The sequence below is a fragment of the Schistocerca gregaria genome, chromosome 6, assembly GCF_023897955.1.
Source record: "Schistocerca gregaria isolate iqSchGreg1 chromosome 6, iqSchGreg1.2, whole genome shotgun sequence".
NCBI lineage: Eukaryota > Metazoa > Arthropoda > Insecta > Orthoptera > Acrididae > Schistocerca > Schistocerca gregaria.
Window position 1 is genome coordinate 7,998,756 of NC_064925.1, and position 27,117 is coordinate 8,025,872.

Here is a 27,117-nt window from a genome sequence, read left to right on the forward strand (position 1 = left end):
CTCCACTTGGACTTACCTGTCAAAGTTCTTTTGCTATGCCATTATAAACTTTTTTTATAATTTATGGAAAAAATTTATTATTTATTTATTATTATTATAATTTTTTTTTTCAAAATGCCAATCCATAAAATTCTGATTTTTTTTCTGTTGATTAGTACCTGCTAGTTCTACATTCCCTAAAAAGGAGAGCTTCCACTTTTACGTTAAACAGGTTTTATAAACAATTGAAATTTTTGCCATGCATAAAACCTGTTTTATTACTACATTATCACATAACAGGTTCATAAAAATCAAGACCTAGCCTTGTTTAACATAATTTTAGTTTTGAAAGATGAGAGAGAGACTTTTTTCAAGCATTTTAAATGGTTCTAAAATGTATGTGACAGATCCAAGGACTTCAAGGTTTCAATTTATACCACTTCTGTGCACTCTTGTTTTGTACTGAAATTAGCCAGTCAATGAACTAAAAATGTGTTCCACTGCTTCAGTATCTTCCTTTGTTGCAGAGTAATGACTTCCTGTTGAACCAATAGGAACTGGAGCACCTACAATCTTCAAAACATTGTGAAGAGGAAGTGAGCACTGATGGCATTGTTGCTATCCTTCAACTGGTAACCTACATCCAGCAACTAGTCCATGTGATAGCGTAAAGTTCACTACAATTTCATTTAACTCATAACTTGTGTCTGTAATCTCTGCAATCCAACAGTCACAGTCATACACACACACCAAAAACATCCCTCATCTCAGGTTGTGAATCTGAGTATTATCCTGCTGTTTCTGAGACATTGGCCGAATGAACGAAATTTCCTCTTTCTTGCTTTTTAAAGTGCTTGCAATATGAGTTCGCACATCACTTTGAGTCCAAAAATGTTTCTTCTGAATTCCTTTCACAATAGTAGTTTTTTTGGACCATTCTTCTTCTTTCTTGTTATGGAATTCTTCGATTTTCTCTTTCGACAAAAGAATGAGGGCTGTGGATGTGTAAGATTACACGAATCTCATAAAATTCTCAGCATTTTGAAATGAATAAAATTTGGTCTGGAAAGATTATTTTTGTAGCATAGTGCTTCAGCAGGCCTCCTACACCATCACAAGGCCCCTTCCCGTGACAGTAGCACTGTATACCCTGTCAGTTGGCACAAGCGACTTACTAAATTCAAACAGTTGGTAACGATTTTTAAAATTACTAGGAGCACCATCAGAAATAATGATGATCTTTTCTGCCCCTGTTTGCAGCTGAAGAACTTTGTACATTGCTAGCATAGCATGTGCTCAATCATGTCCTGTGTCATCACTTATAACTGCAACACTAGTGGTCTTGTTTTGAAAATACGTCACACCTGTAAAAATTGAAACCTGGTCATTACTCCAATGATACCCTTGTACTTCTTGTGGGAGAATTACAGTCCAGTTCTCAGCAAAATCACAGTGAAGCATTAAACATAGTTCTTCAGCCTGTAGACATCCTTTCACTTTAGCAATGTGTTGTTGTTGCTATTTCTTCAGATACTGGTGTGTTACTGCTTTCACTGACCATTTACTAAATCCATCAATGAAACTGTCAAAGGCAACAGCTTTCGTAATTTGTTTATTTTCCTCCCATGTCACATATGTAATTTCTGCAGAGTTATCTGCTACGTCTTCCAGGCCAAATGTCTATAAAGACAACAAGTCTCTCACTTTATGTTACAGACTACTAAAGATTTTACACGCCCCACCAAGGTGTCATGAGTCATGTGCTCCAGTATGTTCTTCAAAGTTACCACACAAAGTTCAAAATTCACACAGTACACACACTCTAGGCGGGTGTGGAACTACCCACTTGGGTCATAGTGCATAAAATTTTGATCCTCCATTGTGTGAAGTTGTATAGTTACTCTTATAAATTGTAAAACTTTCTTTAATACTGCGAGTTATGTATATCTTCATCTTTCACAACTTTTTGACATACAACTGTTACAGTTATGTGTCTTTTTTGTTGACACACTGCTGATAAAGTCCCATTTATCTTTCAGATAAAATGACTGCACTATTTGAACTTGAGCTGCTTCTACAGGATAACTATAACAGGGATTCGGTGTTCCAAAGACTCCTTTTACAGACCTCACATTTCTTGATTTGTCTACAGTGTACTTTGATACTGATGGAACATGGTTCAAAATTGTTTTCTTTGAAAATGTCTGGAATAATAGTTAAAACATGCACCTTTTCATTGTAAGATGCACAATATTCAACAGCTGAATTGATATTTGTGAAAAATTTCTGGCAAGAGGTGCAAGACTGCTTTGGTTCATTTTCTTCTGAAAATGGAATTTCTACTTTGAAGAGTGTGGTCAGTTTTGATGTAGTGTATTCATCTATATCTTTAGTAATTTTGCTCCACTTTCTTGATGCATAGAGCTTATGACTCTACTTCACTGACCATGGTTTCTTAACAGGACTAACACCTACCTCTGTAGTTGACTGATTCAGGGTATTTAATTCTTCCTCTATTGATGCAAAATCTGCATCATCTGCACCTTAAGATGCTTCACCTTGTTCAGATACTATCATTGTTGTTATTCTGTCAAAAGATTTAGAACACAAAATGTCATCGCTGGAAACATCTTCACTTTGAAACAGAGTCTTTAATGAGAACACTTATTCCCAAACTGAACAAAGTCTGTTTTTTGTTTTTCTGTCATATCATCTCTTATGGATATGCAAATAGCCAGCACACTTCTCTCTCCTCTGGCCCCAGTCATAAGACATTTCAAACAGTCCTTTTCAGAAAATACAATGCAACTATATCAACTGGCAAATTCCTCACGAAAACACAGAACTCACTGGATGGTCTCCGATTTCTTAGAAGCCTCTTCAGTAAACAAATTAGCACTGAACAACTACAATACAGTAACTAGCAATGAACGACCATGAGAAAGAAACGACAACAAAGTGTAAGAAATATCTGCAAAAATGAAAGTGAAAAGAAATAACCGCAACAAAGAAAGTTATATGAAATAACGACAACAAAGATCATAGAAACAAACGTTGATGTTGTTGTTGTGGTCTTCAGTCCTGAGACTGGTTTGATGTAGCTCTCCATGATACTCTATCCTGCGCAAGCTTTTTCATCTCCCAGTACCTACTGCAACCTACATCCTTCTGAATCTGCTTAGTGTATTCATCTCTGTCTCCCTCTACGATTTTTAACCTCCACGTTGCCCTCCAATACTAAATTGGTGATCCCTTGATACCTCAGAACATGTCCTACCAACCCTTCGCTTCTTCTGGTCAAATTGTGCCACAAACTTCTCTTCTCCCCAATCATATTCAATACTGCCTCATTAGTTATGTGATCTACCCATCTAATCTTCAGCATTCTTCTGTAGCACCACATTTTGAAAGCTTCTATTCTCTTCTTGTCCAAACTATTTATCATCCATGTTTCACTTCCATACGTGGCTACACTCCACACAAATACTTTCAGAAATGACTTCCTGACAAATCTATACTCGATATCAACAAATTTCTCTTCTTCAGAAACGCTTTCCTTGCCATTGCCAGTCTGCATTTTACATCCTCTCTACTTCGACCATCATAAGTTATTTTGCTCCCCAAATAGCAAAACTCCTTTACTACTTTAAGTGTCTCATTTCCTAATCGAATTCCCTCAGCATCACCCGACTTAATTCGACTACATTCCATTACCCTCATTTTGCTTTTGTTGATGTTCATCTTATATCCTCCTTTCAAGACACAGTCCATTCCATTCAACTGCTCTTCCAAGTCCTTTGCTCTCTCTGACAGAATTACGATGTTATCGGCGAACCTCAAAGTTTTTATTTTTTCTCCATGGATTTTAATACCTACTCTGAATTTTTCTCTTGTTTCCTTTACTGCTTGCTCAATATACAGATTGAATAACATCGGGGAGAGGCTACAACCCTGTCTTACTCCCTTCCCAACCACTGCTTCCCTTTCATGTCCCTCGACTCTTATAACTGCCATTTGGTTTCTGTACAAATTATAAATAGCCTTTCGCTCCCTGTACTTTACCCCTGCCACCTTTAGAATTTGAAAGAGAGTATTCCAGTCAACATTGTCAAAAGCTTTCTCTAAGTCTACAAATGCTAGAAACGTAGGTTTGCCTTTCCTTAATGTTTCTTCTAAGATAAGTCGTAAGGTTAGTATTGCCTCACGTGTTCCAGTATTTCTACGGAATCCAAACTGATCTTCCCCGAGGTCGGCTTCTACTAGTTTTTCCATTCGTCTGTAAAGAATTCGTGTTAGTATTTTGCAGCTGTGGCTTATTAAAGTGATTGTTCGGTAATTTTCTCATCTGTCAACACCTGCTTTCTTTGGAATTGGAATTATTATATTCTTCTTGAAGTCGTAGGGTATTTCGCCTGTTTCATACAACTTGCTCACCAGGTGGTAGAGTTTTGTCAGGACTGGCTCTCCCAAGGCCATCAGTAGTTCTAATGAAATGTTGTCTACTCCTGGGGCCTTGTTTCGGCTCAGGTCTTTCAGTGCTCTGTCAAACTCTTCACGCAATATCGTGTCTCCCATTTCATCTTCATCTACATCCTCTTCCATTTCCATAATATTGTCCTCAAGTATAGCGCCCTTGTATAGACCCTCTATATATTCCTTCCACCTTTCATTTGTCCTCTAGCCATCCATGCTTAGCCATTTTGCACTTCCTGTCGATCTCATTTTTGAGACGTTTGTATTCCTTTTTTCCTGCTTCTTTTATTGCGTTTTTATTGTAATAAAGAAATTAGTAAGAAACTACTTCAGTGAATACATACATTACCCTTGAAAGTTAAAAAAATGATTTTTTAAAAAATAAAGCCTGTCCAACTTAGAAGTGGAAGCTCTCCTTTACAGAGAATATAGTACTACATGGTACTAATCAACAGAAAAAAATTTAACTTTTCTGGATTGGCATTTTTGAAAAAGCTGTATATTTTCTGTAAATTATAAAAAGAATTCAAAAGGCAACAGTAAAAGAACTTCGACGGATATGTCAAAACAGAGGATAGCATAGTGAACATTAAGACATTACCTTTGAAATAAAAGAAACTCTAACAAAATATCTAGAACTGTTACAGAGATAAAGCATTTTAAAATCTTTTTGAAATTTGCATCTTCAAAATGGTGTTTGCAGTGTCATCTTTGGAGGCCTGTATCTCTTGGCAGGATTTTTTTGGAGAAAACAAAAAATTCATGTTTCTTACTTCCTCCTGAATTTCAACATACGATAAACTCAAAAACATCGGAGACTATGAAGGTAACCCCTCCCCGCCTGAAGTGATATGGATTATGCCGCCAGTGATGAGTATTTCTGAGGTTGGAAACCTACTCAACAAGTGTGTCTACTGTGGCTGATCACGCCTAAGCCTCACGATGTGCATGCACAGGGATCTGTGAAATTCTGCTCACATTTGGGTGTTAAATGATTCTGTCCACTCACCTGCACTGCCCCCATACTTCAGACCTTATATGGAGATAGAGGACCACATAACGGGCACAAGGAGACTCTTTCAATCAAGCACTTAAAACCAGCTTATTTTGCTGGGGAGACAATCAACATGGAGTGAGTTGGGGTAGCCTACATCTGCGGTATGGAATCTTGCACCCATTACTTCACCCCAGGTGAAATTTGACCAGCACAGACATAGAGCAGGCAAACGAGCAGCAGTGGACACTGAAATCACCTACTTGAGAGTGTACATGGATGGTGAAGACAGCAGATTAAACACCAGTTCACCAACATTCCTGGGGCTCTGGGTTAAAAAAAAAAGGGGGGGGGAGGGTCTGAAGTTTGCTAAGAAATCACAAGCAACAATTTACTTTTCAACTAGATATATTTTGTCATTTGTTGGTTCTTTTTATTCTGATTTGGTGCATCCTTTTGTGAACTAGTGGCATTTTATTGTGTCGACTTTTACTGTTTTAAAAGAGTTTATTAGCTAGCTTTATGTGCTACCATTCTGGTTCAACACGTCACCACAAAATCCTACAGCTTCATTATCCTATATAGTTTTCAGTGAAGCAATTCCTTTTTTTGCAAGTATACTGTTGTCTTTAAACCAAAAACTCTTCCACTATCATATCCTAGTCTTAGGGTAGAAAGACAGAGATTACCAGTGCCCAATTACAGACAGACTTACCATTCATCTCTCAAGTGTAGAACAAAGGGGCACTTTCATAAACAGGATCTGTTACAGCTGTGATAGAAGAAAATAGGACAACTGAATATCCATCATAGGTTGTATATTTTGTAGAAATGTTGTGTTAGCATTATTGAGTATAGATGACAAATTATGTATGTTATGTGTAATAACAATTTTATACTTTCTCTCTACTATGATGTGTTGTGGCAGAGTTTGTAAGATTTTTTTATAGGTAATGTTTCTTACCATAAGCCAATAACAGCCTATGGAGGTAATGGCAACAGACAGTCACTTATAGTGATGACTGCACAACAAATTCCAAGCATGTGTGTACTTTCCCTGTTCAGGCTAATTAAAAGGGTGTGTCAGGATCAATTTTTGGGGCCTGTATAAGTGAAACTGGGATAAGTTTGTTCTGTAGGGTATACTACACATTCTTCATTTTCTGGTGTCTTGGTGAAGAACCCATTGGGGAGGGTATTCTGAGTGGGTGTTGTATGGGATTCTGTCTTTGGGGCTCAATCATTTTTCTCTCTTTGATCCTGCAAATCCATTCCTAATTTTCCTTTCTTACTTCTATCATCCTTATTTCCACATTCATACAATTCTATAGCTGAAATTGTTCTCTTTAGGAAACCACATAAGTAGGATAGAAGAGCTGGTTCAAAGACAGGTAAACGTTGGGCAATGCATCACTTCCGATGTTTCATGCTGCACCCAGTAAGCACCATTTCCAAAACAGATTGACAGGATTTGAGAAAATTTGCAGGGTCTCGGTGGATTGCAGTGGTGTTACCAGTATGTACTTGTGATACAATAACGCTGCAGCGTATAAGTAGTTGGATAGTTATGCTCGTATAGGCTGATATAACAATATTATCATATCTAGTGTCATGTTACACATCTGGTGTCAAGTTTCACAGTTAGGTTCCTTGGTGTCCTCACTCCTCCTCCTGCAGTGAACTACTCGAAATTGATCGATGTCATCCAGGGAAACCGAGTACCGATTTCTAACCAAAGATGTTCTATGTACAAGAAATACCACGCCTCAGTACATAAACCTCCACTACAGTAGTAAATTGCATGACGTCATGGCAAAATTCTGATGCTTCCAGCCAAAGTTACTGTATTTTTACCACAGTGCTACATTACACACCTAGAGATAGAGTCGACTAGTATCTGCAACAAACCAGAGAAAATAGCGTCGCTTGCAGGATACTGTTGCTACTAAATTATGAAGTTTACCTCTGTTCTTTACTAGCTGTTACCTGTGGCTGTGCTCACCTATCAGTAGTTTTGTTATGATGAGTGACATCAAGTAAGCTAAAGTATGTGTAATAACATCACCTGCACTTTTCTGACTGCCGATTTGGGTAAGCATAGCTCATGATGTGCTCCCGGTTCTCCTCCCTCCCAAGCTGTCCCAACACATGATTTGGCAGTATCTGCAGCATCACTGCTGAGCGGTGCATACAGTGGAGCATGGACAGCAGCATACATCTATGCATCATATTCTTAAAGTAGTGTGGAAGTGTGGATTAAATACATCGAAGAGTGGATGAGCATTGTATTCACTACTTCGAATGGTATCATACAGCACGTATCAACCAAGAAAATCTTTTCTACAAATATGATGAAGTTCAAAAGTCAGAGAGTAAATAGCTTTTTCAAAGAATAAATATTTTTCTTTAATTCATGTAATAGTCTTCAAATCAATGAGCAATGAGTATCTAGTACTACACTAGCAGCGGCTGATCAGAGGCAGCAAGGAAGGCAGGTCGACCCTTCTGATTTTTTGTGTGTCAGAAGAAGCGGTTGCAATAGCAACAACAGTTTTTTTTTCCTATTTCAGTAAACCTTTATGCACTTTTGTCAGTGAGAGTGAAAGACATTTGCTTGTGTTGTTTCATTCTAACCACCAGCACTAGACAGCACGCCAACATGTGAGAGCTTAACCATAACCTAATGCAGCTGGAGGTGTGAAGCATATGGCGAGGTAGCCCAAGCCATTCCAAGCTGCCTGCAAATTCTCAGTTGCCATGGCGACCGGATGCCACTACAAGAGACAGAAGAGAGGGTACAGGTTGTCCTAAGTTGCGTTGCCCTTCTGCTGCACAGCCGCCCAGTATCTGTGGTGCAATCTCTATGGGTTTTTCTTATTTTAATTGTACCACATGCAGTGAACATAGAGAATTAAATAACCTAAAAACTAAGGTCCATGAAATTGCCCCCCAGCCCCATTCCCAAGCTCTTTTTACTCACTATTTTGCATATTTTCTAAATTTGGTTTGCAGTAGAACTGTTTGTACAATACCAGTAAGGATGTCTTTCTTCCATGCTTCATTGTATTCCTGTTTTCCTACACCAGTCTTCCAAACGTAAAATTCTCTTTGGTAAACACATTCCTTCCAAAATACTTAGTAACAGAATTGCTACAGCCTGCTATGCTCTTAGAATTCTGACTGCAGTGTGTGATACTTCATGTGTCAGATCTGTATATTTTTCTTATAACCACTCTGTTATTACCTATGGAATAATATTTTGGGGAGTCAACAGTAAAAATATTCAAATAGTTTTCAAATTACAGAAAAGAGCAATTCATATTATAACCAAGAGTGGCAGTAGGGCTCACTGCCTTGAACATTTCCAAAAGTTGGAAACTGTCCCCTGTGAATACATTTTTCAAAGTATTATGTATGTAAAATAAAACATTGACTGCTATATGAAAAATTCTTTAGTACACAGCTATGAAACTAGAAACCAATACAATCTGCATCTAGAGAGGAAAAATAAAGTTAAAACTCAGCAGAGCTTGTTGTACAATGCCGTTAAATTATATAATAAATTACCCCAAAATATAAAAGCAATTGACACAATTGGACAGTTCAAACCAAAACTAAAAATTTTATTATTAACTAAAAGTTATTACGCAGTAACGGACTATCTGAATTAAAACATTTAGTGTAATTAAAGTAGCCTGCATTGTAATACATGAGGAAATAACTACAATATGAAATCCAGAATTGTAGAGTACTATAAGAAAATTACATAAGGATATAAAACTAATGTAAGATACCTCAAAATGTGTGTAAATACTAATTTTATGTGTATAAATTGTAGGTATATTGTATTGTATATGATTTTGCTAACGAAATCCACACAATGTAAATTGTTACATGGATTAATAAAGAAATCAATCAATCAATCAAACCATGAAATGAGGTGGAATGTAAGGCCAGAATAATATCTGCCAATCACAAAAACTGTCTGGGGCTAACTGAGATTTTAAATGAAACAATTAACAGTCCAGTCTCTAGTGCATCAACTACAAGAGAAGTTTGTTGTTTCAAATTTAGTCCCCTAAACTTTGACTTTGTTTTTCTTCTCTGTTTTTCAAAGTAAGTTTTTGAACACTAAACTGTTTTTCAGCATTCTTCAGGAAAAAATTCTATGATGCACAGTTTTGCAACAATGCTGCCACAAGAAATAAAGATAAACTGATAGACTTTATAAACTCCACTTAATGCTCCACTAATCTGCAGCCTGTACCTTCCATGAATAGAGCTGAAACGAGGGATGAAAGCAATGGCAATTGATTGATGTCAAAATACAAACAGGTTTACTTCAAGGTACTGGATGATATTGTAACACAGCTGGAAACAAGATTTTCACATCATGATAAACTCCTCTTCCTTAAATTAGGTGATTCTACTCAGTTTGCCAATTATGCTCAGTATTTCCCTGTAGACAGTTTGAATTCATTATAGTGCATCCTTTAATCGTGTACAGTTATGAGTATAACTGGAGACTATCTTTCTTTCCAGCATTAAGAAACATTTCAGTCTGTGTCTTGGAGACATTATCAAAGGAATGATTGAGAATGAAACAGATCAAATTCTTCCAGAAACTTTTAAACTATAGTTTTCCTAATTACTACAATTCCTGCAACAAGTGTTTCAATTGAAAGCAGTTTTACTTATGCCAACTGCATAAAAGTGTATTTGAAAAACAGTATGGACAAGGATCGCTTATCAGCTCTTCTTTGTACGCCAGCTGAAAAACAAGCTTTGTGGATATTTGAAAGCAAGAGACACATCATATGACAATATTACCGAAAGATTCAGGAAGGGGAGGTTCCCTTGTCAGTAACCACAAGGAAACTAACGAATGGATAAACCCATTATCACATCTGCCTAAAGAAGGAGGTACAAATGAGTTTGATAGCCCCATTCAAGTGGTAAAAAAAGCATGTGCACAAAACATTACAAACTACATTGAAACTTAGTCATAAAATGAATACCATTATTCATACTATCCCAAACGACTTGATGTACAATATCCAAAATCAAAAATAGAAACAACTATTTACCATATGGTACAGACAATAGACGAGTTACGAAATGCAAGCAAAAGAAGAATCGCTGTTAATTTTCAAATGGAAAGAATAGGTTAAACAGAAGTACTCTACAAGTCTTCCATTTACACGAATAGAATAAAAAAGAGATGTGAAAGATTGGCTTTCCTTATTATTAAGAACATAAAAATTGCAAGTGCTAATACTATGCCTCAGAAAACTACAGACAGGGAAATAAGAAAGCAGAAGGAATAGGAAAGACAATGTCCAAAACAGTACAAACTACAACTGATCAGTGGACTTCAAAAGAAAGGTGGAAGACTTGGGAAAGAAAGTATTCAGAACAATGCAAACTACAAATGGCCAGTGGTTCAGGGTAACAGAAAATAAGACAGAAGATATCCGAGGAATTAAGAATGAACTGGACCAAAGAAAGAAGAGAACAAGAGGCATTATTTGTCAATAATGGTGTCCCAGTGACTGAAAAGTCATACTCTTGCAAGACATGCAGTCTCAATGAAAACAACCACTGAAGCATCAGAATAAACCTCAACGATCAACTGCAACGGTCCCACGAGGATACGGCTACATCACCAACAGCAACTACACTGCTTTAGCATGAACACTAAGCTCCCCTGCAGCAGGTGGTGGTTCCGTACACCCAGTTAGAAGAAACATGAGGCAGTCTAAAGTCATCTGTAGGATTTTTTAATAGTCAAAATCATCAGTTACAACAGTTCAAAAAGAGCAGCATTTGAACTGAAGGTAAGGGATACTTCAGATATTCCCACAAATTCCGGAAAGAAAATCCTTGACCAAAATGTTCAGTCCCTATATAGCAAACCTGATTTAAAGATACTAATAATGCAGTAACTAAAAGATATTTCTGGAATGTGTCTTTCTGAGCAGTGGCTTGATGAAACCTTAATAAAATCCGTCTCCCTACAAAAAATTACTCTCTGGGTGACTACTACTGTAGACTCGGTAGCCAGTATGGGGGACTTTGCCATATAGTTGTGGAAAAGACCTCAAAATGGCAGACATGAAAGTACCAATATTACAATTAGTAATAGCTTCAGCATACTGTTCTCCATTGGGAAAATTTGAGGTGTTCCTAGAAAAAATGGAATGGTCCCCAAATAAAGTACCTGCAGAAAGAAATGATGTTATAATTTGTGTTGACTTTCTCAGAAACAATAAACAGAGAGTCACTCTAGTCAGTCTCATCAAATCACATAATCTTACTGTCATTGTAAACCTTGCAACAAGAAAAACACCAACCAGACAGACAGCATTGGATCAAATCCTGATTGCTAAAGAGAAATTTAAGGGGTCTGTAAAAGTATTTAATGCAGGTTTCAGTGACTATAAAGTGTTAAAAATGACCATCACAACTGAAGGAGAGCAGGTGAACAGCAACATACTTCAGATTAAATATAGGATCTCCTGTCAGGAAAGCATAAACCTCTAATTCCTTACTGCACTTTTTTCCCCCCCTGTTCGTGGTTTTAGGGCGCACAAATACAGTGGTCATTAGTGCCCAGACTAAATTATGAATGCACTGCGAGGCACAATGTTAAAACAGCAACTAAAAAGGACAACACCATAAAAGGCACACTAACAGGCAAGGGATTAAAAGGAAACAGCATAATCAAATGTCCTTAGACAGGTTCATCAAGTGGAAAAACCAAGAACGTGAGCAGCTGCTCCTGGGTCATCAACTAAAATTTCATCCAGAGTACATGGCAGGCCAAGATCAATGCAAAGTGTATTAAAATTCGGACAGGACGTTAAAATGTGGCATACCGTCAGCAATTGCTCACGTGGGCAGAACGGCGCTGGCGCAGCTGTCAGCAGATGGCGGTGGCTGAACCGGCAGTGTCCAATCTGTAACCGGGCCAAAACGACCTCCTCTCGCCAAGAAGGGGGTGAAGAGGTTGTCCAAGCCGTGGGGAAAGGTTTCGTGGCCCGAAGCTTCTTTTCAGTAAGTGTAGACCAATCGGCATGCAACAGTGGGAAACTCAGCCGGGCAAGTACTAAAGATGTTAAAAAAGTTCAAGATACTCACAAAAGTAAAGAAAAAAATAATGTTAGTATATTTCATCAAAATATTGGGGGATTGAAGAATAAAATTGATGAGCTTCTGCTTTGTTTAGAAGGTATAGAAACTGAGAATGTAATAGATGTACTATGCCTGTCTGAGCATCACATTGTCACTGATATGCAAAAGGTTAGCATCAATGGGTACAAATTAGCTGCAAATGTAAGTAGAGATAATATGATGAGAGGAGGAGTTGCCATATATGTCAAAAGCTTCCACAGTGCAAAACATTTAGAAACTAAAAAATTTTGTGTAGAGCAACATATGGAAGCATGTGCCACTGAACTAAAACTAAATGATGGCACTTTCATAATTGTAACAGTGTATAGGTCCCCCTCAGGGAATTTCCAGCTATTTCTAGAAAACTTGGATCCTTTGTTGTACTATCTGTCAGACAGGGGGAAGCAAATTATCATTTGTGGGGATTTCAATGTTGATTCCCTGAAAGAGTGTAATAGGAAGAATGACCTTGTAGTATTACTCAGTTCTTTCAATTTGAGCTCTGTCATTGATTTTCCTACTCTGATAACAAAGAACAGTAGGACATTGATAGCTAACTTTTTTTATAGATCAAGATAAGTTTAAGGACATAAATGCTTATCCTGTTGAGAATGGTCTTTCAGATCATGGTGCACAGCTAGTTACAGTACATGACATAGCTCCATGCAGTATACCAAATCAGAATTTCAAAGCAGTTCGTTCAATTAACAATATAAATATTGCAAACTTTAGGGAAAGCCTAAAGCAACTAGACTGGGATGAAGTGTATATGGAACCCAATGCAAACTTGAAATATAACTTATTTCACGATGCATTTTTAAGGGTATTTGAAAATTGTTTTCCCAAGAAAATAGTTAAACATAATTCCAAGAATACATATAAAAAACATTGGCTAACTAAATGAATAAGAATATCTTGCAACTGTAAAAGAGAACTGTATCTAACAGCAAGAGGGAGTACTGACCCCGAAATTGTTCTATATTGTAAAAACTATTGTGCAGTACTACAAAAAGTTATTAAAAAGTCCAGAAGCATGTGTATCATGCCAGAGATCAGTAACTCTGATAATAAAATTAAAGCCATTTGGAATATTATTGAAAGAGAAACAGGGCAACCAAGAGCACAGGAAGACTTTAGTGCCATAAAACTGAATGACAAGTGTACTAACAAACAATCAGAAATTGAAAATATTTTCAATAATCATTTTTTAAATGTTGTGGAGAAAATAGGATCTAGATCTTCACTAGAAGAGGCAAGGCTTCTAATAGAAGAGGCTATACACGCAGTTTGAAACAACTGTATTTCTACCAACCTCTCCCTCTGAAATCAATAAAATAATAAACTCACTGAAAAGTAAAAGCTCTTACGGAATTGATGGCATTTCCAGCAAGATACTTAAAGCTTGTTCCCCACAGATAAGTAGGATTCTCAGCCATGTATGTAATAGCTCTTTGGAGCAGGGTGTTTTCCCCGATAGACTGAAATATGCCATTGTAAAACCATTGCATAAAAAGGGGGATACATCGGACGTCAACAACTATCGCCCAATCTCTCTTCTGACAGCTCTATCAAAAATTTTTGAGAAAGTAATGTATTCAAGAGTAGCCTCACATATTTGTAAAAATAAAGTACTAACAAAATGCCCGTTTGGTTTTCAGAAAGGCTTTTCAACAGAAAATGCTATATACGCTTTCACTGATCAAATATTAAATGCTCTGAATAACCGGACATCACCCATTGGTATTTTTTTGCGATCTTTCAAGGGCCTTTGATTGTGTAAATCATGGAATTCTTTTAGATAAGCTAAATCATTATGGTTTGCGGGGGGCAGAGCACAAATGGTTTAATTCATACTTAACTGGAAGAATGCAGAAAGTTGAAATAAGTGGTTCATTTAATGTTAAAACAACATCTGATTCCTCAAACTGGGGGGGGGGGTCCTAACCAAGAACCAAGTATGGGGTCCCACAGGGTTCAGTCTTAGGTCCTTTACTGTTCTTGATATACATTAATGACTTACCATTCCACATTGATGAAGATGCAAAGTTAGTTCTTTTTGCTGATGATACAAGTATAGTAATAGCATCTAAAAACCAAGAACTAAGTTATGTAATTGTAAATGATGTTTTTCACAAAATTATTAAGTGGTTCTCAGCAAATGGACTCTCTTTAAATTTTGATTAAACACAGTATATACAGTTCCGTACAGTAAATGGCGCAACTCCAGTAATAAATATAGACTTTTGAACAGAAGTCTGTAGCTAAGGAAAAATTTTCAAAATTTTTAGATGTGTCCATAGATGAGAGGTTAAATTGGTAGCAACACATTGATGGGCTGCTGAAACGTCTGAGTTCAGCTACGTATGCTATTAGGGTTATTGCAAATTTTGGTGATAGGAATATCAGTAAATTAGCTTACTATGCCTACTTTCATTCACTGCTTTTGTATGGCATCATATTCTGGGTAATTCATCATTGAGTAGAAAAGTATTCAATGCTCAAAAACGTGTGATCAGAATAATTGCTGGAGCTCACCCATGGTCATCCTGCAGACATCTATTTAAGGATCTAGGGAGCCTCACAGTATATATATTCACTTATGAAATTTGTTGTTAATAATCCAACCCAGTTCAAAAGTAATAGCAGTGTGCATAGCTATAACACCAGGAGAAAGGATGATCTTGACTATGCAGGGTTAAATCTGACTTTGGCACAGAAAGGGGTAAATTATGCTGCCACAAAAGTCTTTGGCCACCTACCAAGCAGCATCAAAAGACTGACAGATAGTCAACCAACATTTAAAAATAAATTAAAAGAATTTCTAGATGACAACTCCTTCTACTCATTGGCTGAATTTTTAGATATAAATTAAGGGAGTGGAAAAAAACTAACTTAAACATTAGTGTCATGCAATATTTTGTGTAATGTAATATCTTGTACACACATCTTTTGTTAACCTGACACATTCCACATCATTACGAAGTGTCGTATTCATGATCTATGGAACAAGTATTAATCTAATCTAATTTAATCAGCAATAAAATATGCTGACAAATGACTCTGCTAAAATCAGATGAAGGCACACAGTGAAGACTGGTCTGCTCTCTATGACAAACAAAGTCTGAATACAAAATTCAACATATTTCTAGAAAAATTGACAAAGCACTCTGATACAGCCTTTCCTCTAAAAATGGTAAATATCAGAAAGAAAGAAAGAGGCAATGCATGGATTACTAAGGCAATTAAAATTTCTTGCCAGAAAAATAGAGAATTGCTCCAAATCTGCAAGGAAAATACTGTCACAGCAGATATGCACACACTCTACAAAACTTACACAAAAATTTTACAAAAGGTTACAAAACAGACAAAAAGAATGCACAATGAGAGATACAAAATTTTTTTTCAAGTAAAGTAAAAGCAATGTGGGACATAAGTAGGGAAACATGCAAGAAAAAGAAAACCAGTGAGAATACTGTATTGATACATGGCAATGAAATGATTACTGACCCAAGTGAAACAGCAATATATTCAGCAGCTACTTCACTGGAATAGCTGAAAATTTAATAAAAACTAATTTTGTTGTAAATCAGTAGTCAGTAGAAAATCAGGTCAACGCCTGTGAGTTATCAATGTTGTGGATCATGTAAGCAGGGAGGAAACAGTGAAGGCTGTTACAGGTCTAAAACCAACATAGCGAGCAGGAGTTGATAGTATACCCAGCAGAACCTTGCAGCTATCCCTCCAGTACACTACTGACCCCCTCACTCACATATTTAACTGCTCATTAGAAACAGGCAACTTTCCCTATCAGCTAGAAACATCCAAAGTTATTCCAATATTCAAAGCTGGTGACAAACGATAAACTATCACCCCATTCTATTAACACCCTGTTTTTCAAAAGTGATGGAAAAAAATGTAAAAGTTAATAAATTTTATAAACAAAAGTGGGGTATTGGGCAAACCTCAACATGGGTTCCGAAGTAAGAAATCAACGGAGAGAGCAGTGTATGAGTGCATAACCACTGCTATAAAAGCAATTGATTAAAAACAGCAAATACCAGATATATCTTGGATTTAAATAAAGCTTCTGGCATGGTAAATCACAGCACTCTTCCAAACAAGCTTGAATACTATGGCATTAAGGAATTACCAAATGACTGACTGCAACCAACAAGTATGCATTAGACATGTAGACGAAAAATCTCAGAATAACATCCAATCGGGGTACCTGAAGGATCAGTAATGGGACCTCTTCTCTTACTAATACATATCAGTAATTTCAATGTGCACATTAACTCAGGCAAAGTAATTATACTTGCTGGTGAGAACAACATCTATAAAACCAGCAAAAAATAATAATATTCAACATAAAGTAAGCTCCATTATAAATCAACTAAGTAAATGCAATGGATCAGCTTATAACAAAACAATAAAAAACTGTAGCCTTAAGCTTCCAGAACTCTCAAGACAAGACCCTGCAATGCCCAAATATCACCATCAACCAACCCAGCATCACTTGTAAAGAAGTAACAATATTTCTTGGCATTTGAATTCAAAGTAATCTAAAGTGGGACAAATGTATTGAACATGTTAATGCCAAGCTGAATACAGGCTGCTACCTAAAGTACTCTGAAATGATGCATAAATGAACAGGCTCTTATGTCTGCCGATACTACATATGTTAACGCACACCCAAAGTACAGACTCATCTTCAGCAGGGTTTCACCAGCAGCTCTGGGAATCTTCAGAATAAAAAAAAAAGAGCCAATTGGGATTATTACAGGGAGCAGAGCTATGCAGCCATGTAAACCAATATTTAAAACACTGAAAGTGCTACTACTACCTTTCATGTTTGTTCTTAACACACTAATGTATGTTAAAAGAAATGTAATTGGAAATGATAAGAGTACTAGTAAAAACTGTGGCTTATGTAATCACAACACTAGATTAAAAAGTAATTTGCATTTACTCCCAGCTAATACTCATTTACATCAGAAAGTACACACTACTGGGAATTAAATCATTCAACAAGTTGCCAAATGACACAAAATGTAAACTAATACTAATACTTTTGAAAGATCTATTAGAGAGTATCTACAGTGCCACTGCTTCTATTCAGTAAATGAATACTTGAACTGCAATTAATGTATACAGCTGTAACTCCTGTAATCTATAACACGTAGAAGTATAGATAATCCTGAAAAACTGTCTCCTTTAATGACTAGATTTAAGTCCAAATCATCTTGTACATTATGCTACACATGATTCACAAACCTCCTGTTGACACCTGTTCACGAGTCTGGGTAACACTGGCCTCTCAGTATATGTATTCCTTACTGTCATTTCTTGTTAACAATATTAGCTTTTTCCTAAAAATAAGCAGCTTTCACTGAGTTAATACTCAACAGAAATCAAACTTGCATTTGGATCGCACTTCCTTAACTCTTGTGCAAAAGGTGTGCAGTATACTGCTGCATCCATTTGCAATAAGGTACCACTCGAATTCAAAAATCTTAGCAACAATCCACGCACTTTCAGATCAAAACTGAAGAGCTTTCTCATGGGTCACTCCTTCTATTATGTCGAGGAGTTCTTTGAAAAATTAAGCTGATTCTTGTTGTATTGTTGATTGTGTTTACTTAAACTTATGGGCTGACTTTTTTCGGATTCATAAACATTTTATTTTTACCTGTTATTCCTTTTACATTATAATTTCATATACTGACATGTTCCATGACCTTGGAGATTTGCTCCTCAATTTGGTCCTAGACAACTAGATGTGTAAGTAAAATAAAATAAAGTACTAAACAAATCAACAGAAGAACCCACTCTGGAAGAAAAGGTAAGGAAGACACTTTTTGCACTCACTGGTCATGCTAGAATTAGAAAAAAAACCACAAACGACATAAGCCTAGACCACGTTCAGAAGTATCTAGCTGGAGAAACAGTACTACTTACATCTTATCTGAAAGCATCTTCTTTATGTAAAAGAAATAGCAAAAGGCAATTACTCTATACAGGATCCTATCAAATACTCAACATACCCCAGCCAGGTAATTATTTTTTGTTTTCCTAAACCTGGTATATTTGTTGTTGTTGCGGTCTTCAGTCCAGAGGCTGGTTTGATGCATCTCTCCATGCTACTCTATCCTGTGCAAGCTTTTTTCATCTCCCAGTACTTACTGCAACCTACATCCTTCTGAATCTGCTTAATGTATTCATCTCTTGGTCTCCCTATATGATTTTTACCCTCCAAGCTGCCCTCCAGTGCTAAATTTGTGATCCCTTGATGCCTCAGAACATGCCCTACCAACCAGTCCGTTCTTCTTGTCAAGTTGTGCCACAAACTCCTCTTCTTCCCTATTCTATTCAATACCTCCTCATTAGTTACGTGATCTACCCATCTAATCTTCAGCATTCTTCTGTAGCACCACATTTTGAAAGCTTCTATTCTCTTCTTGTCTAAACTATTTATCGTCCACATTTCATTTCCATACATGGTTACACTCCATACAAATGTTTTCAGAATCGACTTCCTGAGATTTAAACCTATACTCAATGTTAACAAATTTCTCTTCTTGAGAAACACTTCCCTTGCCATTGCCAGTCTACATTTTATATCCTCTCTACTTTGACCATCATCAGTTATTTTGCTCCCCAAATAGCAAAACTCCTTGACTACGTTAAGCGTCTCATTTCCTAATCGAATTCCCTCAACATCACCCGACTTAATTTGAATATATTCCATGATCCTCGTTTTGCTTTTGTTGATGTTCGTCTTATACCCTCCTTTCAAGACACTATCCATTCCGTTCAACTGCTCTACAAAGTCCTTTGCTGTTTCTGACAGAGTTACAATGTCATCGGCGAACCTCAAAGTTTTTATTTCTTCTCCATGGATTTTATTTCCTACTCTGAATTCTTCTTCTGTTTCCTTTACTGCTTGCTCAATATACAGATTGAATAACATTGGGGAAAGGCTACAACCCTGTCTTACTCCCTTCTCAACCACTGCTTCCCTTTCATGCCCCTCGGCTCGTAACTGTCATCTGGTTCCTGTACAAATTGTAAATTGCCTTTGGCTCCCTGTATTTTACCCCTGCCACCTATAGAATTTGAAAGAGAGTATTCTAGTTAACATTGTCAAAAGCTTTATCTAAGTCTACAAATGGTAAAAAGTACGTTTGCCTTTCCTTAATCTTTCTTCTAAGATAGGGCGTAAGGTCAGTATTGCCTCACGTGTTCCAACATTCCTACGGAATCCAAACTGATCTTCGCCGAGGTCGACTTCTACTAGTTTTTCCATTCGTCTGTAAAGAATTCGTGTTAGTATTTTGCAGCTGTGACTTATTAAACTGATAGTTTGGTAATTTTCACATCTGTCAACACCTGCTTTCTTTGGGATTGGAATTATTACATTCTTCTTGAAGTCTGATGCTATTTCGCTTGTCTCATACATCTTGTTCACCAGATGGTACAGTTTTGTCATAACTGGCTCTCCCAAAGCCATCAGTAGTTCTATGGAAAGTTGTCTACTGCCGGGACCTTGTTCCGACTCAGGTCTTTCAGAGCTGTGTCAAACTCTTCACGCAGTATCTTATCTCCCATTTCATCTTCATCTACATCCTCTTCCATTTCCATAATATTGTCCTCAAGTACATCACACTTGTATAGACCCTCTATATACTCCTTCCACCTTTTTGCTTTCCCTTCTTTGCTTAGACCTGGATTTCCATCTGAGCTCTTGTATTCATACAAGTGGTTCTCTTTCCTCCAAAGGTCTCTTTAATTTTCCTGTAGGCAGTATCTATCTTACCCCTAGCGAGATAAACCTAGCCATCCCTGCTTAGCCATTTGCACTTCCTGTCGATCTCATTTTTGAGACGTTTGTATTCCTTTTTGCCTGATTCATTTACTGCATTTTTATATTTTCTCCTTTCATCAATTAAATTCAATATTTTTATACTGTGAATTTTAGTTTAATGAAATACGTTTAAGAACAGTACAGAGGAATGGATCAACCCTGCTGTAATATGCACAGATTTTGTTGATGCAGCGAAAACTGCTTTTATTTAGTTAAATTACTATGGGCCAGAATTCATGTGAATCATTACATGAAACATTATATTTGTAATATAATTACCTTACTGCAGGTACAGATTTCTTAAATATGGTATTAGTAAAAGTGAAATGAATAGTATTGGAATGTAAAACTGAAATGTGTATTTGTGAAAGGACTCTTAATTCCTTTAAAGTCTAACGAGTAATCCTTCTTTTTCACTTAATTACTATTTGTTCATTAGTGGTCGTTCATTAGCTTTAGCAGGTATGCACTTGTAAGCAACATGGCGCCTATGACGTCATTACATAAGCACAACAACCACGAAAATACAGATAAAACCAACAAACCCATCTCCCTCCAAAAATATAGTCAACCAGTGCGGGAAATTGAAAGTAATTTGGTGGGTACAAACTGAATATAAGCACATACAGACACACACCACAATCCCACACCACACAAGACGACGGCAGAAAAACACCACAACATTCACAAATTCCACTACACTCGCAATACCGATAGGAATCGGTCACTTCCCTACACCAACCGCAATTATCGATACCACAAAATAAAAACGAACTACTCCAAAAATTAGAATCACACCGCAACTATCGATACCACAAAAACGACACCTAAAACAACAAAAATTGGAATATGACACTTCCCTTGACTTATATACGTCAACAGAAGCTCACGATACCAAAACACATACAGCTACAACGAGACACATTGGAGTCGGACACTTTCCATGACCTCTAACGATATCAAAACAACCACATGCAGTAAATAACACCGACCCAGCAACACAGAAAAACCCCACGGAACACACGCACACACAACGAAAACAAACTCCCAACCCACCCACAACCTGCCAAGCCCGCCCGCCCCCTCCCCCCTCCTACCAAAAAAAAAAAAAAAAAAAAAAAAAAAAAAAAAAAAAAAAAAAAAAACCGAGACGCCGGAATTCTGTCCATCCGCATTTTCTGCTTGCATACGCCGTATTTCACTATCTCCGCCACAAGTCCAGAAATTTGCACAAACTTAATGACGGACATGTCCCCCATTTCAGCCCGCAAATGCGTACTATTAAACATAGAAGTCATATCGATGCCTAACAAAAGCAGCCACAAATTGAATTAACAAACCAATAACAGCAAACGACACCGAAATCACATAAGCACAACAGATACGTAATTCTTAACCCAATGAAACCAATTTCCGTTCTTCTGTAACAATCACGACCGATAAATGGACACTTCAATGAAGCCAATACATCACATAAAACGCAGACCATACACACACCACCAGAGGACACGACCAACCGCAACAAGACATCTACAAACACAACACACACATAAACTAAACTCCGCGCCGTCATGACGTCACACACCGTAACACCCTTAAGTCACGGTTCAAAGCCGACGGACAGGATCGGACGCCTTGAACATTTGACCATTAATTTGAAAGTCCGATGCAAATAGTCTTGAACAGGACAAGTAGAAGATTGAGAAGTAAATAAGACATATTGTGTTCTTTATGTAAATGAGATAAAACATGTTTGATTCCGTAACTAATAGTGAAATCCGCAGTGACGAGTTGCATCTTGAACTATATGATGTTAAGTGACAAAACTCTGAATAAAAAACTGTTGAATTAATTTGCAGTGAAGTTATGAAAAGTTAAGAAAGGGAGCATATAAATGTGAGTATGTGCAAATGGGAACCTACAGAGGCATAAATTTTGAGTGTGTTTGGCAGACATCACTATGTTCAACCTAAACATTTCACAAATACTGATGCATGAGAAGAACAACAAGAATAACAATTTTCTTACCTGGAACTGATCCTGAGCCCTTTTGGCTGGCTGTGGTTTAATGTGTGGAACGGGGATGTCTTTGGAAGGTCCTGCAAGAAATTGCAAATAAACGTGATCGCACAAGCACATTATCCACTTTATGCCAATACCGACGAACAGCTTGTTCTGCCTGTGCGGCACAAACATTACAACAATCCCGGTTGTGCAATACAGACCTGATTGCCGAGACAGACTGCTGGAGACGTGGTGATGTTATGAAAACTCAAATTACGTAAATAAAATGAACACAAAATGCAAACTTAATATCAACATGTACACAAAATGCAAACTTAATATCAACACGAACAAAAAATTCAAATTTAATATGGATACAAACTGCGCCGAATAGTGTAAATTTTCGTAGGGCCAGTTGTACAATCCGCGGTTAGTAGCCGGTTAAGCTCTATTCTCGGAATAGCACGGGAAACGCATTGTAGGAACCATGCAGGTAAGAATACTTACCTCCATGGAAGGAACGCGGAATAACGGCTAACCAGAGAATAAATTCGAGATATCTTAACCGGCGATTTCTGGACGGTTTCCAAGCTTAACCATGGAATAACTTTTCAGGGCGGTAGGAATAGTGACAGATGCAGCCCGCAATAACGAGATTCCTGCTGAACTGTTTATGAGAATGAGGAAGGAAAAGAAAGAGTCACGATGACAATTTGGAATTTATATTCAGATTTTACTTATCGAAGGAAGCCGTACTTCGTCTTAACAGTATTTTACATGAGAAACTGGAGCATATGACGGACAGATGAGTCTAGTTCTCTATTTTCTTAAATAATACAGTTAATTTGTGGTAATATGCATTCGATTTCAGTATGTCGTGTTATGTAAATCAGGTACATTAAAATGACGATTCGTACAAAAATAGTCATGTTTATCTGGTGTGTGTTACAATTGCCGCTGCAGCCAAAATGATTGTTTCGTTTTATTTAGCGGACAGTGCTATAATAGACTTAACCAAATCGAAAACCACACCAATTATGTGTAAAATTTCCATTAATAGAGTTTTCTGTTTTTAACGAAACATCGATTTTTCGTGTTGCAAAACATTTCGACAAAATGGTAGTGCCCCACGTCATTAGTAGCAAAAAATAATGTTCCGCTTTGTTTCTATTGGGAATGCCACTTTTTGTAAACAACACAGCAGTGTCAATTTTCCACCTTTTATTAAAAATATTTGGATTACAGACCCATTAATGCCTCAGAACTAGAAGATTGTCTCCCACCTACCATTATTCAATGAAGCCAGTGTATTTGTCATAAAATAATAGCTGTATTTGTATGCATAAGAACAGAACAGGGATCTAATTATCTATATAGTTGTAGCATGTGGAAGGAGTACCTGGGATGCTATGTTTTTAAATTTCCTTGAATATCAAGTTATTTTCAGAGTTCTCTTCATGTCAAACTGTAGCTAGTTGAGGTTAACTTAAACTGAAACATCTTATGTTGTACTTGTGTTAAGTACCATTTTCTTCTGAAACTGATGGAATATTATGATGTTTAATGTAACAAAATGTTCGATAACTCATTAATGTCCCTAGTTCACTCAGCGAAATCAATAGTAGGAAATATTGTTCACTCTTACATCCCATTTAGACAATAACTTTCTATCTTTTAGTGAATGCTTCAGAGCATTAAAATAGTGCAGCATCTAGCATTATTCCCATAAACATTTAAGATATTTGTGTTTACTCGAGCTAAGTTTAACACAGTAAAATTAATAGGACAGTAGTTTTTTTAAATAGAAAGCTATAGTAGATAGCTGTTGTACTTCTCAGTTATTAGTATTATCCACATAACCACATACATATTTATCATAAATTAATTATCTCCATGACAAGAAAACAGGTACTCTTCATTCAGTTAACATGAATATTTAGTTATCGGATCTCCATAATCATAACAGTGGAAGGAGTTGCTGCAAATTATGTTTTTAAATTTCTCTCGAACTGTCCCATGTCATTCTTTCCTTTCTTTCAGACGTGACTGTTCTACCAATGAACCACCTACTACAGAAACTGAAATATTTTGCCTCTGGGGGAAAGCCAGCATGATTATTAAAAGCATGTGTAAGACACTGCACAACATGCACAAGAGACAGTTTTTTAACTATTTTAGTTCTCTGACATAATTAAAAGAAAATAAAGAAATATATATGGATTAATATATTTTTATTCTGAAACCATTTGTATTAATTTTTATTTTCTGATCTCAATTTTGAGCTTTATGATCCTTTTTAACCAATAGTTCTTTCACCCTTCTTGTCAAGATACTCTTGAAACAGCACCAGCTGTAACTCTGCTAATTCTCTCACATTGGGAAAGTGGTATCTTTATTCTGAAAACAAAACTGACAGTTCTAAGTTGGCAAGAAAAGAAGAAAGAACACAGTGAAGGTGTCAGGCTTCTGGTTTCTTCCTTTTCCCCTCCTAGATTACATCCAGGTGCTAGAGGTGATTGCACAACGCAAAATTATGTATGAAACTGTGTCTCAACCATTTATGGTGAGATACAACAACAGCAGCCTCCAATTTGGTATGTGCCGTAGGTATATTTCCACCACAAAATCATTATAAAGATAATGGATGCTTATTGGAAATGTTGTCATCTTATTGTTCTTATATACCCTCAATATAATTAATAATCATCACATCACAGAAACATTATTTATACATGCCCAAGAACTGCCCTTTATTACCAATTCTGTGTCATTCACCAGCCACAGCTGGACAAACAGCGTCAAGATACAATATTACCAAAATACATGAATACAACTCTACTATGATAGTAATTTAATACCATAAGACATATTTAAGTTATAAATTAGACTAGAATAATATCACAACTATAAAATAGATTCAAGTATATAATGAAATTAAATATAATAGTTACTGTTGGAGTCATGCAACTGTGCTGCAGCTTAAGTAAACACTATGCTATTACTAGAGAAGAATTCTTCAATATTGTAGTTTTAAACTGCTCCCATGGTAAAGACTGAGTATGATCAGGTAGAGCATTAAACAATTTTAGGGCTACCTTTGGGAAGCTGTTTTGCGTCTTTGCTAATCGACACCTTGGCATTTTGATACTGTCTTTGTTGTGAGTGCTGTATTTGTGAACTTCACTTCTCTTCCTGTAAATATCATGAATTCTCTTTATCTGGAAGAGGCAGTTCAATATATATACTGGCTGTAAATGGTCAGAACCCCTAACCTGGTGAAAATTGGTTTTCAGTAGCCTGTTGTTTTGCTTGAAGTAATGATCCTCATTGCTTTGTTTTGCAGTAAAAGCACATTCTTGCAGCCTGCAGAATGGCCCCAAAACAACAACCCATTACTGATGTGGCTGTGGAACATTGAGTAGTACACAGTTAGAAGGTACTGTACTGGTACTATACTTTTCAGGACCCATGAAAGTATGAAACATACATGTGTAGTGTGCTGTTGCCAGGTTAATTTGGTATCAATGAGAAAGCCCAGAAGTTTAACATCTATTGTGTTACCCAGTGCTCCAGTACTGCTGAGGCTGCTTATCATCCTCTGAGTTTTTTCTTCATTAATTTTCATTTTGTTCATGATAAATCATGCCTTAGCTTCATTGAACAAGACTTCTGCTTGTTGGACTGCCTGTTCAACATTCTTTCCTTTTGAGAACAAGGTTGTATCAACTGCAAACTGCAAGGTGTCCCCATTGGAGCCTATGTCATTTACGAAGATAAGGCACAGCAAGGACATTATTACCGATCCCTGTGGCACACCATGCTGTAGCCTCTTCTCACGTTAATCATCTCCTTGCACGGAGACAATCTGTCATCTATTTCTCAGGTAGGATTTAAGAGTTTGCAGAACAAATCCCCCTATACTATATGTTTTTAGCTTTCTGAGCAGGTCCTTATGTGGGATGCAGTCAAATGCCTTACTAAGGTTACAGAGTACTAGTGCTATAGACTCTTTGTCTTGAAAACCCTGACTTATGTTTGTAACTAAGTCAAGTACAGCTGTTGTTGTTGACCTGCCCTTCCAAAAGCCATCTTGCACAGCTTAAAAGAGACTATTTCCTTCAAAGTCACTTAATAGTTGTTCTTTCATTATAGATATGTTGTTGTTCTTTCATTATAGATATGGGCCTGTAGCTTGACATTTCATGTGGACTGCCTTTTTTGTAAACAGGCACTGTGCGTGCTCCTTTCAGGAAGTCTGGAAATTCCCCTGCATGGAGGCTTTTATTTGTTACTACTGCTAATGGCTGTGCAATTTCACTGATTATAGTTTTTAACATAGTACAGGACATCCCATAAATATCAGGGCTCCCTGAAGATTTGTAGCTTTTTACAATTTTTATTTTCCTTTTGGATACACTCTCTTCCAAATTACCATGCTGCATTTATTTTCAAATTTCACAGCAGCTGCTGGATCTATTCCAAAGTCAGGAATTTCATCTACTGTGTTTTCCAATTTTCTTATAAAATAGTCATTAAACTCAAATGGACTGCAAGAATTAGAGCAAGAGGTGGGCTTTTTCCTGTGCCCATTAACCAGGTCCCTCACTGCTTTACAAGGATTGTGAGCTTC

General features: G+C 36.9%; 1 long non-coding RNA gene across 1 annotated transcript in view; it reads right to left on the minus strand.

Annotated features, from left to right (window-relative positions):
• Positions 1-22,789, minus strand: part of LOC126278443 (uncharacterized) — a 72,638-nt gene extending 49,849 nt beyond the window's left edge. The window contains exons 1-2 of the long non-coding RNA XR_007550703.1: positions 22,709-22,789; positions 22,512-22,582 (exon numbers count right to left, since the gene is read on the minus strand). This is a non-coding gene — a long non-coding RNA (uncharacterized LOC126278443). The remainder of the gene's footprint in view (positions 1-22,511; positions 22,583-22,708) is intronic.
• Between the last annotated feature and the right edge of the window lie 4,328 nt (positions 22,790-27,117).